Source organism: Mesocricetus auratus, unplaced genomic scaffold, assembly GCF_017639785.1.
Source record: "Mesocricetus auratus isolate SY011 unplaced genomic scaffold, BCM_Maur_2.0 Super-Scaffold_100011, whole genome shotgun sequence".
Classification (NCBI taxonomy): Eukaryota; Metazoa; Chordata; class Mammalia; order Rodentia; family Cricetidae; genus Mesocricetus; species Mesocricetus auratus.
The window spans coordinates 12,032,171-12,048,308 of NW_024429195.1; the positions used below are offsets into that span (position 1 = coordinate 12,032,171).

General features: G+C 44.8%; 1 long non-coding RNA gene and 1 pseudogene across 2 annotated transcripts; one reads left to right on the forward strand and one right to left on the reverse strand.

The window, feature by feature from the left end:
- Positions 1-4,770: 4,770 nt before the first annotated feature.
- LOC110342297 lies at positions 4,771-10,210 on the forward strand. 2 transcript variants are annotated; one of them, XR_002384325.2, is made up of 5 exons: positions 4,771-4,935; positions 5,041-5,223; positions 5,770-5,858; positions 6,944-7,047; positions 10,102-10,210. It is a non-coding gene; the product is annotated as an uncharacterized LOC110342297 (long non-coding RNA). The 2 variants fall into 2 exon arrangements; XR_002384326.2 differs by lacking the exon at positions 10,102-10,210 and adding an exon at positions 7,449-7,577.
- A 383-nt stretch (positions 10,211-10,593) lies between these two features.
- Positions 10,594-11,157, reverse strand: LOC101832120 (annotated as a pseudogene).
- Between the last annotated feature and the right edge of the window lie 4,981 nt (positions 11,158-16,138).

Below are 16,138 nucleotides of genomic sequence, written 5' to 3' on the forward strand. Positions count from 1 at the left end.
TATAGGTAAAAAATAAGTATCAGCAGATTAAATCTGTTGATAAATCAAAACACTGATATCCTACTTCTAAATTGTTCACAACACAACACAAATTGCCATTGTCATGTGAAAAGAAATCAAACACAAAAAGCCTTAAATAAATACAGTGACAACATGAGGAAGCTTGTACCAGGCAGAGTTCTCTAGAGAACTGACAGAATGAATTAGTATGTGTGTGGGATTTATTAGAGTGGCTTGCAGTCTGTGGTCCAGCTAGTCCAACAATGGCTGTCTACCCATGGAAAGTCCAAGAATCCAGTAGTTGTTCAGTCCATGAGGATGGATGTCTCAGCTGTCTTCAGTATGGGCTGGAATCCTGAAGAAGTGGGCTCTAATACCAGAGAAGGAATGGACTTACTACCAAGAGCAAACAAAGAGCAAACTCTCCTTTCTTCGTTGTCCTTTCTGTCAGCTGCCAAGGGAGGTGTATCTTCTGACCTCAAATGACAATTAGCAGAAAATCCTTCACAGGTGTGGCCAGCAACTTGGGGTTTTAGTTAATTCTAGATGCAGTGAAGTTGACACCAAAAAAAGCCATCAATCACAGCCTGTTCTCCCAAGTATTTGGCATTCTCTTTCTATGACTGAAGTTGATGTGATTTCTCCTCCTTCTCTGCCCTTCAACTCATCCCAAGAAAAAGCACAAAGTAGGACTAACAGATCTGCTTGTGGATAGTATGACAAAGTAAACACACACACACACACACACACACAAACACACACACACAACTTTTTTGGTGTTGTCTTATGTATTATAAGACCACAAATGCAGATTGGATTCATATCTCTACAAGTCAGACAGCCATATGACAGCTGAGTGAGAGTGGACAGCTTTTCCCTAGGAACTCCAGGAAGATGTGGACATGTCAGCCCCTGGGCTGGGGATTTCCGAACTCCAGGACTGGTAGAGATTCATGTTGGTATAAGCTACCCGGTACTCTGTGACGTTGTTTCCCAGGTAAGTGACATTCCCTACACATTGGTCTTCTGTTTCATTGTTTTGTCCTTGAATATTCTGCCCCATTCTGAAATATGACATCACATCACATCTTGGCTTAAAAATGACCAGTGAGACTCTGTTTCTCCAAGTTATCACTGAACTTATTTTTCCTGCTTTCAAGACCCCAGACAACTGTGTAATTATTTGTAATGCTGTCCCCTTTCCAATGAGGTTGAGATTTTTATTACTGCCCAGACACTCCTTTTCTCCTTCACTTTTGTTTTTATCCCTTTGAGCAGACTCTTGACTATTTCTATCTCAACCTCACATTTTAAGGTCAAAATTAAAATTAAAACCAAGTTCTTCATTAGTTAAACCAATGCTTCTTATCTCTGTCCTCCAAATTTATAGAAAAGTTGTCGGCTACGTTACATAATTTGCCTTCTCATTCTAGGTTATAGTTCTTTATCTGTGTGTATCTTGGTGATTATTCTCTGAGGTGAACAGCATTTACACTTCTGAGACTCCCTCAGGTCTATCACAGTGATAAGATACGCAAACATTTCTAATTACTTGGTCTCCGCCACAGGAATACTAAATATTGTACCTACCACATGCATAATAGATATTTAATTTAAGCAGACAGGTACAAATCATGGCCAATCATGGTTCTGTAAGAATTACTCCTTTGGGGTGGCTTTGATCTAATTATTTCCATAGTTTATGACAACTAGGAGGGAAAGAAACTTCATCTAGTTGAAAGAGTAGATAGTACATGAGGAGCAGACCTGACCCACAGGGTTAAAGCTTCTTCTGTGGTTCTGGACTCAAAAGTCCTTTACCATTCAGGGACTCAATGGATCAATGGAATTTCTCTCCACATTCATAAAACTCTCAACTTTGTAGGCGATACGGCTACTTCAATACCTGGCCCCAGTATCCCCACTTTTGATGTTGATCACTCATTGTGCTGGCTAGTTTTATGTCAACTTGACTCAAGTTAGAGTTGTTGGAGAAAAGAGAAGAGAACCTCAATTGAGGAGAAGCCTCTATAAGATCCGGCTGTAGGGGAATTTTCTTAATTAGTGACTGATGGTGGAAGGCTTAGCCCATTGTGGGTGGTACCATCCCTGGGCTGGTGATCCTGGTTCTGTAAGAAAGCAGGCTGAAGAGACCCCGAGGAGCAAGCCAGGGAGCAGTACTCCCACTATGGCCTCTGCACCAGCTCCTGCCTGCAGGTGCCTGCCCTGTGTGAGCCCCTGTCCTGACTGCCTTCAATGATGGACTACAATGCATAAGTATGAGCCAAATAAACCCTTTCCTCTCCAAGTTGCTTTGGTCATGGTATTTCATTGCAGCAACAGAAACCCTAATTAGGACATTCATTTTCTTAAAAGACAATATGCAATGGAGCATCCTTTAACAAAGGCCTTCCTTCCTTTCCCTGGACCCAAGCCCTAACGCTACTTGCAAATAACAGGGGAATTAGGAGAAACAGCTAATCTCCTCCAGGCTCAAACCTTCTTCAATTCATCTCCTAATGAAGGTAAATTCTCAAAGAAAACTGAGAGGAACCGATTTCTATAAACCAAGTTCCTTTCCCATAGAATGATTAACAACAGCCTGGCACCTAGAGATTCCTCTCAGGTCTCCCTATTGACAGTTGAATTAGCAAGAGGCTCAGCTGACCCTGGAATTCTGTCCTGATCAGGGGTCCGCCCTGATTTAACTCTGTTTCCCTTCGCTTCCTCTGCCCTGTCCACTCCCCTTGTCCTCAGAGAAGCCCTCAGTCACATAAGCTCCCTGCAAGGTACACTTCTTCTCGAGTCTTCTTGTCTCTCTCTCTATTCCATGCAGGCTTCTTCTCAGCTGTCACACACCCCTGTGTGTTGAAACGCTTGACTAGAGAGGGGCTGGCATATGTGATGTTGGGAAGCAGTAGCATTGGTCATGGGTACAGTGAGGGGGTCGTTTGGGGCAAGAGACTGCATTATGGCTGCCAGGGAGCAAAGGCAGAGCTAGAAAAGGCTGTTCTGAATAACCTCAGAGAAACAGTAATCTGTACCCGAACTTGGGATGAATGAGCAAGGAATATATTGGCCTCACGCAGGGGAGTTGATGGAGGTGAGGAGAATTCTGGAAAAGCACACCTCAGGACAATTAGTTGCAGTCTTCAGGATTTGGATAATCCTAGAGGATACTGCCCCTCCAGGCTCAAAGCATGAGAATATGGAAACTGAAAGATTGCTGTAAGTGGCAGAGGCATTCACCCTGACTGACCTCCACCTGTGTCCTTCATGCCTGCATCCACAGTCATCGCACCTCAGAGAAAGCACCTGTGTTGTCCCCACTAGAATGTACCTCCATCAAAACTTCCGCTCCCCTGAGGTCCCAACTACATCTCCCATAGAAGAAGAGAGCTGAGACGCCCACCAATGCCTCTTCAGCCAATGGCTGATTGCATACATGTGTGTAAATAGCTTGGACTGTCATTTTCAGTATTATCACTAAATGTGGATTGCTTACCACCCAAAGTTATATTATTTAAGGTGATATACTCTCCAAGAAGGTGCTAATGATTAAAAGTACATCTAGTAATGACAGATATTGGTATTGAAATATACGGAAAGAATTTTAAATATTTTTCAGGAGGTGTAAGAATGTAAAACTAGTATTTCTAAATTAAATACTGATATATATTATGTAAATCTGCATTCACAATGTTGCCATTACTTCAGTTATGATTGATGTGTATAACTAAACAACCCATCAAGTATTATTTACATCTCCGAAAAATGCGTGTGCTGGATTATTTTATATCACTTTGACACGTGATAGAGTCATCTGGGAGGAGGGCCCCAACTGAAAAAGATGCCTCCATAAGATCAGGCTGTAGGCAGACCTGTAGAGCATTTTCTTAATTAGTGATTGATGCTGAAGGGCCTAGCCCATTGGGGGTGGGGTCATCTCTGGGCTGGTGGTCCTGGGTTCTACAAGAAAGCAGGCTGAGCAAGCCTGTAAGCAGCATTGTTCCATGGCCTCTACATCAGCTTAGAGCTTCTGCCCTGATTTCCTTCAGTGACAGAAAATTGCTTTTGGTGATGGTATTTCACCATAGCAATAATAACCCTAATTAAGACAATGTATATATTCAAGTTGGACAGAACAATTTTGGGAAAATTCCATCAAGATTGCTTCATGTATAAGACCACTAAAGACTTGAGACTACTTATCTTGGGTTATGCTAATGTTAAGGCATTGTTCATAATTTTTTTTGCTAAAAAAGACTTTTTGCTCCAAAACACTTTCCAGAAGTGCTGTCAGCCATGAGATTACAGCTATATAGCCAGAGCCCCAAGTTCTCTTCTCATCTTGGAAGAGAAAAAGATCCCACGTCCTTCATGCAAGGACAGACTGGAGGGCAGGACAAGCAGAAATCGCCCAAGAGAGAGTTAGCTTTCCTTTGGCAAGGGAGGGCCATTCAAGGGCAGCAGCTACAGGTTTCACTTTGAAAACCGCAGAGAACTAAGTGATGCTCCAGTCTGACTGTTTGAGAAGGTAAAGAAGCAACCGTGTGCCTGACTGGTAGCCCTGAGAATCAGTGTGTGGGCTGCAGCCTGTCTGAGAGCTGGATCCCACACTTTCAGTTGTGTGGGAGAATGTTATCCTAAGGTGTGTGACTTTTGTTTATGCTGCATCTGTTTAACTCAGAAAAGCTGTGATTGTTTGCCTGCCTGAAACACCTGATGGCCTAACAAAGAGCTGAACGGCCAATAGAGAGGCAGGAGCAAGGATAGGCGGGGCTGGCAGGCAGAGAGGATAAACAGGAGAACTGAGGAGGAGCAAAAAAGAACAAGGAGAGGAGGCCATCAGGGCCCAGCCACCCAGCTCCACAGCCATCCAGCGGAGTAAGAGGAAGGTGACAGAAGGGAACAGGAAAAGCCCAGAGGTGGAAGGTAGACGGGACAGTTACAGTTAAGAAAAGCTGCCTAGAAACAAGCTAAGTTAAGGTCCGACGCGTGCAACTAAGAGTAAGCCTCCGTGTGTGATTCATTTGGCAGCTGGGTGACAGCCCGCCAGAAGAGAAAACACGTCTTACTACAGTTTGCCGCGTTCCCAAACATCCGAGAGGTCCTGAAGAAGGATGAGGCGAACTATACTGATCTGCATGCATCAACATCATTCCTAGACTTCAGTGGGCGCACTCTGTCTCCGCCCCAGAAGAGGAATTCAGCTGCTCTAAGGTAAGGCCAGTGGATCTTTAAACGAAGCGTCACAGTTTAGAGCTGCAGGTCTTAGGAGGAAATAGATGCCAGGTTTGGTCTCTTCAGGGGTTTCCAGCACCAGAGTAGCAAGGTGGAATGGCTGAAAGGAAAATGAGTTTTGTACCTGGGTTTACATTTTTGTTACCTCCTAGGTATCGGGACCTTTAACAAGGCAATTAACCTGATTGCCCACACCCATTTTCGACTCGTGTATCTTTTCAAATACATGCGTGACATTAAGATGTTTCTAGTCTTCCTCCTTTTCCATATCAAATTCTTAAAAACTGGTTGGTTTTAATCCACTTGGACTCATCTATAGTGGACACCTTGGTTTTTTTTTCTGGAAAAATCTGTGGTTGTTGGGGAAATGGCTCAGTTGTTAGTTCTTGCCTTGCAAGCATGAAGTCCTGAGCTCGACTCCCCAGAGTCCTATAACGCATGGTTGTAACTGCTCAAAGGACGGAAGGTGAGTGTCTGGATTTGCTCGGCCTTAATGGGACATCTATATTGTACCTCTTCCCACAGGACGCGGAAAATTGCAGTGAATTGGTGGTTCTCAAGTTGTGGGCCGTGACCCCTTTGGGGGTCAAATGAACCTTTCACAGGGGAATCATGTATCCTCCTTACCAGATGTTTATGAATCATGACAGTAGCAAAATTACAGTTATGAAGTAGCAACAAAATGCTTTCATGGTTGGGGGTCACCATGACGTCAGGAACTGAATTAAAGGGTTGCAGCAACAGGAAGGTTAAGAGCCATTGCAGCAGAGGGAGGCAGAGATATTATGAGTTAAAGCTGGTGATGGTGGGGAAATACTGTGTCATGGACTCGGGAACTCACAGCAGCTGTGAAGGCCCGTGGTAGATTAAGCCCTAGCTGAGGCAGTCAGTTTTCTTCAGGTGTACAGCCCATGGTCCAGTGGTCGGTCCCATACCACGTGCATATGGGAAACAGTTAGTTAGACTCAGTGATGGTGTAAGTGTAAAGAGAGCATGAATATGAGCGGGAACTGTGGGGGGTCCTAAAGGAGTTGTACGGGGAGTGGAGTATGGATATAACAATACATTATGCATGTTTAAAGTATGCAAAGAACAAATTAAAATGTGTTTTTAAAATCTGGGCATGGGGGGCCAGGCGTTGGTGGCGCATGTCTTTAATCCCTGCACTCAGGAGGCCGAGGCAGAAGGATCTCTCTGAGTTCAAGGCCAGCCTGGTCTATAGAGCGTGTGCCAGGATAGGCTCTAAAGCTACACAGAGAAACCCTGTCTCGAAACAAACCCCCCCAAAATGGCAGGTGTTGGTGGCACAGAGGGCAAATTCCAGGACAGGTTCCAAAACAATACAGAGAAACCCTGTCTTGAAAAGCCAAAAAACAAACAAAAAATCTGGGCATGGGGGCTTGCCTGCAGTCCAGCACTGGGAAAGTGGAATCTGGTAGCTTCCTGGAGCTCACTGGCTAGTCGATGTAGCCTAGAGAATGCCTGAAGAATATTACCCAAGGTTGTCTTCCGGCCTTCATATGCATACGTATCCACATGCATGCACACCTGCACATACATGTACAAAAACACACACACACACACACACACACACATAATGACCAGGAATGGTTTTCTTGCTAACCATGTTGCACATTTAATTTTCTGGGTGTTCAAAGAGTTGTAATAGTCACCATTGCCTTGACATGGCCTGTGACAGATGGTACCCATTTAAGCTTCCAAGACAGACAATAATTCCTGGCAACCAACAGTGGAAAATATGCATGCAGCTCCAGGTGGATCACAGACCTCCCTCTTAAACAGGTACACATCTCTGACCTGCATGCTATCAGATTTCTGTGAGTTAATTTTGCTTTATACACTATAGAACCTGAAACGCTCTAACTTCCATGCTATATAGGTAATTTTGATAGGAGACTAATAACATTTCAAACAAGAAATTGAATCTGACTTTTAGTGAGGAGAAAGGGAGAGGGAAAAGAGGGACAGAAGAGGAGGAGAGTGAAAGGAGGAGAAGGGAGGGGTGAGGAGGAGGAGGAAGAGGAGGAAGAGGAGGAGGAGGGGGAGGAGGGGGAGGAGGAGGGAGAAGAAAGCCCAATAAATTGGACTAGAAAGAGAAAGCTGGAGAGGTCTTTAGGCAATTTATGCTAGTACTGTAGTCTGAAAAGTCAGTTGAATTAAACATCTAATCTGCATGTTTGCAGTTGGAAATGTTTCTATTGGCATTCGTGTCTTGGCAAATACTAATTTTCTCTCAATGGCAAGAATTCATCATCTGCAGCTCCAAGAAAAAGAACCAAACACATGTGACTGGAAATTCCTTCTTACTGGCATTCAACTCTAATCACCTACAAAATTGCATATCATCCAGAAACCATTATTTTGTCTTCAGATTTGACCTCTAGCCATTCATTTTCGTTTTCACTATGTTGAATCAAGAAAAAAAGGGATCTGGAGACAAAATTTTGTATTAACTTTTGCCAAAGTAATGTTTATTAGGAGACGCTTCTTTCTAGGCCTCTGGGTTTCTGTGTATTTCATGAGCAGAGGTACTGGCCTCTTTTATCCTGAATTATATATTTTCAAGGTTATGGATATAATAGCACCATGGAAGCTAGAGATGCTATCGCCACACATGCCAAAAGGTAGATTTATATATTGTTCAATAAAATAAAAATAACATGATTTAGTCCTTAAATGTCCTCTGATACTCCATTCCCCATTTGGCAACCAGCTCATGATACTCTGGAACGGTCTGTATATGAACACTTGGTCCCCAAGAGGTGGCGCTGTTGAGGAGCGGCCCTGGACTTCTTAGGCTATGGAGACTTGCTGGAGGAAGTAGTCACTAAGGGTGGGACTTTAGGGTTTATAATTTGATATCTCTGCTTCCTGTGAGTGTGGTTAAGACGCAATTGCTCGGTTTTCTCCTGCCACGGCACCTTCCCTGCCACTATGAGCAGCTCTCTCTCCAAACCATCAGCCCAAATGCACTTTCTTCCCTAAATTGCTACAGGTCACGGCATTTCATCACAGCAAGAGCTAACAAGGAAAGCTAGCACTTTTTGTTATTTTGTTCAAGTTTTGGCATCAAAATTTTAGTGACTTCATAAAACAATCTGGGATGTATTCCATTCTTCTCTCTGGGAAATTTTGTATGGACTTCAAATATTTAGAAGAATATATGAAGCCACATGTGACTAACATTTTCATCGAGGGAAATTCTAAATTTGTAGATTCCGGTTACTTAGCAGGTAGACTTTTACCAGTTTTACATTTACTTTTGCTCATTTCCACGATCCGTGTTTTCTAATTTCAAACATTAGTGATATATTGGTTTATGAAAAGCTTCACCTGGATTCTGTCACTCTCATTTGTGTCAAATGACATATTGTTGCCTCTCTCTGTTCTGTCTCTCCTGTCTTTTCCTTCTGTCTTCTTTAGATTTAATTTTTATTCTTTAAAAAAAAATTGAAGCATATGAGTCTTCATCAGAATGTATGGATGTACCATATGTGTGCAGAACTTTCAGAGGCCAGAAGAGGGCACCATGTTCCCTGGAGCTGGAGCTATAGGTGGTTGTGAGCAGGGCATGTGTGTGCTGGGAATTGAACCTGGGTCCTCTCGTGCTCTTAACTGCTGAGCCATCTGACCAGCCCTGCTCTGACTTCTTACCCTGTGCTCAGGTAGCTCAGGGTGAGAGTTTGCTTTTGTTTTTGTTTTAATCTATGCATTTAAGATTGTAAATTAAGCATGGCTATAATCCCATCCCAGAAGAGCTGGTAAGTCCCTTTTCATTGTAATTTACTTAGAAGTCTTTTATTGAAACCACTCTCCCTTGACACATGGGTTATTTAGAGTTAAACGTCTCCAATTTTCAGACGTAGAGGAATATTTCAGTCGGCTTTATCTTACTGGGAGCAGTCTTAATTGCAGTGTAGTCAAAGGATGCAGAACACTCTGTGTTATTAGGACTATTTACTTTGGCATGATTAACTTTATGGCCTATCACATCTTTTTGTAAATGTGTGTGTGTGTCTACAAAGGATGCTTACTGGGAAATTATACGTCCACAGCTTCCTACTTATCTATTTGACTAGCTATGTAATTGGTCTTTGCATGTATATTCTTTTTTTAATTTATTTTTCATTTTACATACAATCCCAGTTCTCCCTCACACCCTTTCCAGCCCCCATCCACCCCTCAGAGGCTGCAAGGCCCTCCTTGGGGAGTCAACAAAGTCTGGCATACCAAGTTGAGGCAGGGCCAAGTCTCTCCCGCCGGTGTCAAGGCTGAGCAAGGTTTCCCACCGTAGGGAATGGACTCCAAAAATCCTGGTCACTTTGCGTTCTACATGGCTGTTTGACAGGCTTTACAATTGGTCTTTGCATGAAATTTCATCAGGAACCCTTCTTTAGTGAGAGACAATTGTGTCAAATTGTCTCATTGGATACATTCTTTTGATTTGTTCAATTTTTGGTTTGTGTGTTTTGAAGTTATGCATAATTTGAATATCATAAAATATTTTTTGTTTCTAGCTGGGTATGACTGCCTCATAAACGCTACTGTCTTTTTTTTAATATTAACACACTAGCTTTTTTTTCAATTAGATTTTGTCTGGCTGTCAATGTTTTTATATTCTTATATTTTAACTGTCAGATTGTAAGCAGGCAATAATTGGGTTTTGTTTTCTAATCAGCACAGCTGTCTTTGTCTCTTTGGAGCCAGTTTAGCTAATGTAATTGCGTGTCTATGAGGTTAAAGATAGCATCTTACTATGGCTGAATTGACCGTTCTATGTATTTGCTTTGTAACGAATGCACTTGCTCCTTCTTTTGATTGGTTTGTGGGCAGCAGGCTGGAGTCTTCAGAAGGAAATGAAGTCGAGGCGAAGAATGAGATGCACAGAAATCATGTGGTCTGGGAAAGCCCTGACACAAAATAGTGAGATTATACATTTTTTAAAGATCCATGTTGTCAGTGACTTTTTAAAAAAATTCTCATAATTTTAATGGTCAGTAGCTCCCGGTTGGCTTCTGAATGGTGTAGTTACGCAATATACTTAAGAGACCCCCCACAGAAAGCTCACACCCCTCAGTAAGTAGCCTTGGCTCCATCCACATTCCATTGCCTGGTCAGACTTCCACAACCTGGGACCCTCTCCTGGGTTATAGAAAGAGATATCTTAGTGTAATCCCGGCATATCCATGATCTGATATTTTTGTTTAAAAATAGCAAGTATTAAACCAGACACTTTCCCAGGTGCTGCGGCCCCACGGAGAAAACCCACGGCGTTGCTGTAGGGATCCGAGTCCTGTGGGCCCTTGGTTCAGGTCCCCCTTCCTGCAGTTATACAGCGCAGCACTCATAACCCTCGTTTACACAGTACACCGGGGCAGCCTGGGCTACTGTGTTGTGCAGTCTCTTTCTGTGCAGGCCGTCCTTCCGAGCCAGCACCGCTGGTGTGGAGCTGAGCGTGTACAGAGGCAGGCGGGGCAGTTGATAGGCATCATGCTCCACCTGGAGCTTGCAGCAAGGGTCAAACTGCCAGGAGATCCCAGAGAGGGTACAGCAGGCCAGGCTCAGCACAGCAGCGGGCAGGGAGGTGTAGTGGGAGTAATCCAGGGACAGGGCCAGCCAATGCGGCCGTCTTGTGCGGGCGATTGGCCACGGTGATCAACCGCGCTGTCGCATCTCCAATTCGGGAGGGCTCTGTCACGATGTACTCGTACTGGGCTTCCAGCGCCTGCTCCAGCTCGTACTCAGACTGGTCCTGGGCATTCTCCCCACTGCAGATTTCATGCACTATGTAGCAGTCGGTGGCTGACAGGCTAACCCTCTCTCGGTAGCCACCATCTCCCGGACCCAGATGCCCCCTTCCCCATGTGACCATCCTCGAGACCCGTCTGACTTCTCAAAGAGCCATCGGGACATGGGAAGCACATGGCCACACATGGTTTCGACTTTTCAAGGAAAGAACGTGTGTTATTTTCCTTTTGACACGAGTGTCAGGGAAAATTCTGAAATTAATGTCTTAGAAAGAATGGTTTGTAAGGCAGTCTTCAGGAAAAAATAAATGGCGATTGCCAAGCCAGACTGTGTTCATTTGAAATGCTAAATAAAATTATCTACATTTTCTCTTTGTGAGAGGATCACTAGACCAGAGAAACAGAAGGTGGTAGATGAATAATTCTGGAATTCAACAAGCTGTTTGACATAACACTCACTGGATGGACGTGCCGGAGACACACGGGCTGGATGGCACCACAATTTCGTTCTTTTAAAGGTGGTTACCTAATAGTTGCTAAATCTGCCCACTCATTGTCCTGGTCCTCAGGTGGCTTGCCGCTTTAAGGAACATCATGGATAAATTTATAGAAGTAATGCTCTAAAACTGTGTGTGGTGAAGCTATAGGAGATGAAATATGTACTGGATGATGGAGTAGATTCAAAAGGATCTCTCCGGCCACTCATCCTGGAGGGGTAAAGTAGGGGGCTCGAATCCATTTTTTAAAGGGCAAAAAGAACTAAGGAGCTTGGGTTAGCAACAGTGTGTGAAGTGGGTTTAAATCCTTTACATCTGAGCTGAGTGCAAAGCCATATGACGCAGCCATCTGAGCAAGCTTCATCGCAGTTCTCCTCAGCACTTTATAAAAGCATCATATATATTAAACAGAGCATGGCACTGACCAAGGGTTTTTGGGACATCAGATTTATTACTTTCTGTAACCCCGTATTACCCACTGAAACGTAGAATGTCATCAGGAAGAGTAGAGACCTATAGCAATGAAGAACTCCAGGGGGATGAGTCCCAAAGTGAAGGAGCGTGCATGGGCAGCATCCTAGATGAGTGAGAGACGGTTTGGGTCTAAGGAGTACTGTCATCAGACAAGTTGGTGATGTAATCACCAAGCTCAGATTTACAGAGACACACAGAGACACACACACACAGAGACACACACACAGAGACACACACACACAGAGAGACACACACACACACAGAGACACACACACACAGAGACACACACACAGAGACACACACACAGAGACACACACACACAGAGACACACACACACAGAGACACACACACACAGAGACACACACACACAGAGACACACACACACAGAGACACACACACACACAGAGACACACACACACACAGAGACACACACACACAGAGACACACACACACAGAGAGACACACACACACACAGAGAGACACACACACACAGAGAGACACACACACACAGAGAGACACACACACACACACAGAGACACACACACACACAGAGACACACACACACACAGAGAGACACACACACACAGAGACACACACACACACAGAGACACACACACACACAGAGAGACACACACACACACACAGAGACACACACACACACAGAGACACACACACACACACAGAGAGACACACACACACACAGAGAGACACACACACACACAGAGAGACACACACACACACAGAGAGACACACACACACACACAGAGACACACACACACACACAGAGAGACACACACACACACACAGAGACACACACACACACAGAGAGACACACACACACAGAGAGACACACACACACACAGAGAGACACACACACACACAGAGACACACACACACACAGAGACACACACACACACACAGACACACACACACACACAGAGACACACACACACACACAGGGAGACACACACACACACAGGGAGACACACACACACACACGGAGACACACACACACACACGGAGACACACACACACACAGAGACACACACACACACACAGAGACACACACACACACACAGAGACACACACACACACACACAGAGACACACACACACACACACAGAGACACACACACACACACACACACAGAGACACACACACACACACAGAGAGACACACACACACACAGAGACACACACACACACACGGAGACACACACACACACAGGAGACACACACACACAGAGAGACACACACACACAGAGAGACACACACACACACACAGAGACACACACACACACACAGACACACACACACACACAGAGACACACACACACACAGGGAGACACACACACACACAGGGAGACACACACACACACACACGGAGACACACACACACACACAGAGACACACACACACACGGAGACACACACACACAGAGACACACACACACGGAGACACACACACACACACAGAGACACACACACACACACAGAGACACACACACACACACACAGAGACACACACACACACAGAGACACACACACACACGGAGACACACACACACACACGGAGACACACACACACACACAGGGAGACACACACACACACACAGGGAGACACACACACACACACAGGGAGACACACACACACACACACAGGGAGACACACACACAGACACACAGGGAGACACACACACAGACACACAGGGAGACACACACACAGACACACAGGGAGACACACACACACAGACACACAGGGAGACACACACACAGACACACAGGGAGACACACACACAGACACACAGGGAGACACACACACAGACACACAGGGAGACACACACACAGACACACAGGGAGACACACACACAGACACACAGGGAGACACACACACAGACACACAGGGAGACACACACACAGACACACAGGGAGACACACACACGGGAGACACACACACAGACACACAGGGAGACACACACACAGACACACAGGGAGACACACACACAGACACACAGGGAGACACACACACAGACACACAGGGAGACACACACACAGACACACAGGGAGACACACACACAGACACACAGGGAGACACACACACAGACACACAGGGAGACACACACACAGACACACAGGGAGACACACACACAGACACACAGGGAGACACACACCTCAAAACCACAGAACGCCGGGGACCTGCCCAGGGTAGGGAAAGAGCAGAGCAGCGTATACTCCAGGTAGACAGTGATGGGACCCACAAGGCAGCCTTGACAGGGATGGAGGGGCAAGGAGTGAGGTTGGACATTGATCCCTTCTACAGTTTTTCTTTGTTTTCTCCACTCTCATAGCAGATTTCTCAAATGAAACTATAGCACATTTGGTCTGCAGGAAAAAGAAACACACACTGAGTTAATAGTGACATTTCTAACTTTTAAATTGAAATTTATTATCGAGTTTAAAAACATAATTTTTAAAGTCAGTCATTACTGGAGGCATAAAAAATGTTTCTCTACCCCATTCTTCCTCTGGCCAATCCCCTTCTTGGGTCCAATTTCCATTATTTTTTTTTAAGACAATCCCTAGTAGTTATTAATTTTGCCTTCTCAAGATAAGGCTTCACTCGGTGGCTTAGGAACTTTGTAAGATAGACTGGCCTTGAACTCATAGCAATCCTCCTGCCTCAAAACTGTGTTGTTCTTTCTGCCCCAGCCTCTTTAGTGCTGAAATTACAGACATAGGCTCTCCAGCTGTGGTTACTGGAAGCTCTGGGAAATTATTTTTGTTCCTTAAATCCCCGAATTCGACATCATGCTGCAATACTGGTTTTATTTTTCTGACGACTGTGGCAGGTGCTGTAAACCCTCTTCAGTTTGTTCCCCTCTGTGAGGTGTGATGTCATTCACCCTGCCAGTCCCCGCCCTAACCTCAGTGTCACGTCTCTGGCTGTGTTTAGGGTGAGTTGCTATAATCACTTCATCCTATGAGACCTATGCAACAGTGTTGAGTCCCTAGCCCCATCCTCCACTATGGTTTGGTTGTAAATGCCACCGAAATGCCCTCCTCATGTCTGAGGGTTGTCTTTGGCATAGGTGCTGGGAGGAAGAGGTGGAGCCTGTGGGGAGGGCTTCGATGGCGGGAGCCCAGTCATCCCCTCCCTCTCCTCTTGTTTGTCTTCCGGTTACTGCTCCTCTCACATACTCCTACCTTGATGTATGTCACAGGGCCAGAGTGACAAGTCAACCAACGCAGACAAAACCACTAAAATAAGCCTACACTGAACCTTTCCTCGTTGTAAATAGGTCTTACATATTTGGGAGAGCGAGAGGACACCAACAAACATACTCCTTAACGACAACTTTTATCACCTGGAGTTATAGGTGGTGGTTTTTTGTTTGCTTAATTTTCCACGTCAATCAATAATGCATCAGAAAGGGCTAATGTAACAAAGTCCTTCTGAACTAATTCTAACATTACTGTGTAGTTTTCTTCTGACATTTCTCTCCAGAATTGTCTATTCCCCTACCCAGATCTTGCTTCTCTTAGGAATTACTCAGCAGCTAGAGGGGCAACCCTCTCACTACCTCAAAGTCCCAGAATCCTCTTGGTTTCCTAGAATTATTTCCTTTCTCCGTTGGCTCCCTTTGTTTAATTTGCTGGAGCAGGTATAGCAGGGGACCTCATGACAAAGCCTAGGTAGGCGAAGGTGTCTTGAGGCCTTAAGAGTCTAATCATGTCTCGTTCTAATCTCACATTTGATTAACTCTTTAATGGCAATAAAATAAAAATCAAAACTTATTTTCCCCTCACATCTGGGAGGAACTGTGTAAAGAGAAGCTTTTTCCTTGAGAGAAGCCTTCCCGCCAGCCTGGTTCCAGAGCCGCATCAGTCCCAAATAAACACACAGGAGGCTATATTAATTATAAAGCTGTTGGCCTTGCTTGTTTCTTACTGGCTAGCTCTGACTTAAATAATTACCCCATAATTGTTAATCTAAGTATGCCTCTTACCGGAGAATAGTTCCGGGCTTCCTACCCCATGGCGGTTACATCTCGAACTTTCTTGTGTTTCTCCTTCCCAGAGTCCTCCTGGACTCCTAGTCCCACCTATCTAGATTCCTATTGGCTCAACAGTGCTTTATTGACATAAGACTTCCCCAA